General features: G+C 41.0%; 1 protein-coding gene across 1 annotated transcript in view; it reads left to right on the top strand.

The window, feature by feature from the left end:
* RASA1 (RAS p21 protein activator 1) overlaps positions 1–1964 on the top strand; it is a gene marked incomplete at its 5' end in the record, with an annotated part of 115640 nt that overhangs the window by 36507 nt on the left and 77169 nt on the right. The window lies entirely within an intron of this gene.

Here is a 1964-nt window from a genome sequence, read left to right as displayed (position 1 = left end):
ATTGGAGACCCCCAGCATCCCAGCATGCTCTCTGGGCTGGGATCTCTGCTCCTCAGCCCAAGCAGGGACCGGCAACGGCAGGGGTCTGGCCAAAGAGGGTTTTAATTCCCCTCCCAGTGCCACCAGCAGGGACCTGAGCCCGGTCTACCCACACTCTCCTTTGCTGCTACAGCAGGGGGGCATCATGGCCCCTGAGGCACGGGGGGGGCAGGGAGCAGAGTTATTTTCCTCTCTACTCCACTGGCAGTTGGGTGGCTCCCTGCTCGGAATAGGCCTCTGGCTGTTCCCTGGCCAGAGGCTGGAGGAATAACCTCACCGTTGCCCTTCCCTTCCCCCCCGGCTCTGCCTGGCTATGCCCCCTCCCCACTGCTGCTGTGGTGGGTGAGAAGGAGCCCTTACTGGGGGCAGCAGCCCCTGTCACACTGTTGGGGAGAGTGAGCCCCTTCCTAGCAAGGGGCTGTGCTGTGGGCTTGGGCTGCACGCGGCAGTGCCGGGGTGTGGAGTGAGCCAGAGCTTTGTATGCCCCCGCAGCGCTGCTGCGCTCCAAAGTCTCTGTTGGCCCCACAGCACAGCCCTGCTGGGAACAAACCGAATTTGTTATACCAGTCCACATCTGTTATAGCTAACTTCCATATTTATAAGATTTATTACTAACAGGAGAGTTAAACCTGAATCTTAAAGCCCAATGCTTTGGTGTCTTAAACTGCTTTCAAAGGTGCAGTTGTACTAGGTCAAGTGCACTGATGTCAAGAGGAACTATATTGAAGGATAAACAATGGGTAAATAGATCAGTATTTGTTTCTTTCTTGGGTCTAACCCTTTCTTGTTAGGATAACTGTACTCGTACAGTATCATATTGCTAGGGTATGTTCACCATATTCATAATCACAGTTTTTCCTTTCTTTCTTTTTAAGGTTGCTTTTTCCAGGCACACGCACACAAATAGTACTGTGCAAGAATGTAAGCAGTCCATGTATTACTGTTGATATCAGAATTTAATCTATTTTGACACTTCAGCTACTTTTGATACCACTAGTTTGAAATCACGGGCAGTTTAGCAAATAGCAAAAAGTGAAAATTCTGAAAGTTCTCTTGTATGGCAATCAGCATGTGCAGGACTTTAGAAACATCACTCCAATTTCCACCACAACTTATACATAGTTAAGCTTTGACCTTCTTTCTTAATGTTTCACTTTATGGGGTTTAGGTTAAAATTTTAACATGTTTAATTTAATTCCTATTTTAGTAATCAAACTGCATTAATTAGATGACATGTAAATAATAACAACCAATGGAAGTTTTACTCATGTTAAATTTTTTTTTTTGTCAAAATGTTTAGGCATTTCTGGGAAGTTGCCTTTTATCTTTTCATCCGTTAGCACACACTAAATTAAATCAAAAGTCATGTAAAACGGAAAATGGTTTGTTTTGACAGCTGTAATGTACTCTTGCCATTCGCTAAAAATCTAATGGGCTAAATCATTTTAAGGAAGAAATGAGATGTTCTTTAGTCTTGGAGCTCTGCAGGTATGCAATCAACAATGTAGCTTTTCCATAATAATGAAATATTTAGACATTTCTTTGTCATAAATTTGTTAAATCAGCCTGTAATTCAGAGTTTTCATTTTATAGGAAGATATCCCATTAGATTATCAAATCCAGTTCTCAGATGTAAGCTTTCTCTCTCAAGAGCATTTTAGTTTGATATTTTGACTGTTTTAAATTGAAATGTTTCACATCTTAGAGCTCCTAATTCACTGCTTCTCAGAAAACTTTCTGATGTTTATCTTGATGTCTGCTTTTAATTCCATCAGTTTTCTTTAGGTAATTACATCTGTTTTGAACTTTTTTAGTTTTAAATATTTTAAAGTTATTTTGTTATGCCACCCACAAATTTTTAAATATACTTTGGGTAAGAAGTGTATACTTCTGTTTCAACATGTATTTTTTTTTTTTTTTTTTAG

The sequence above is a fragment of the Gavialis gangeticus genome, unplaced genomic scaffold (assembly GCF_001723915.1).
Source record: "Gavialis gangeticus isolate Ggan-Ray unplaced genomic scaffold, GavGan_comp1, whole genome shotgun sequence".
In the NCBI taxonomy this organism is placed as follows: domain Eukaryota; kingdom Metazoa; phylum Chordata; order Crocodylia; family Gavialidae; genus Gavialis; species Gavialis gangeticus.
This window is presented reverse-complemented; position numbering and strand designations above follow the sequence as displayed.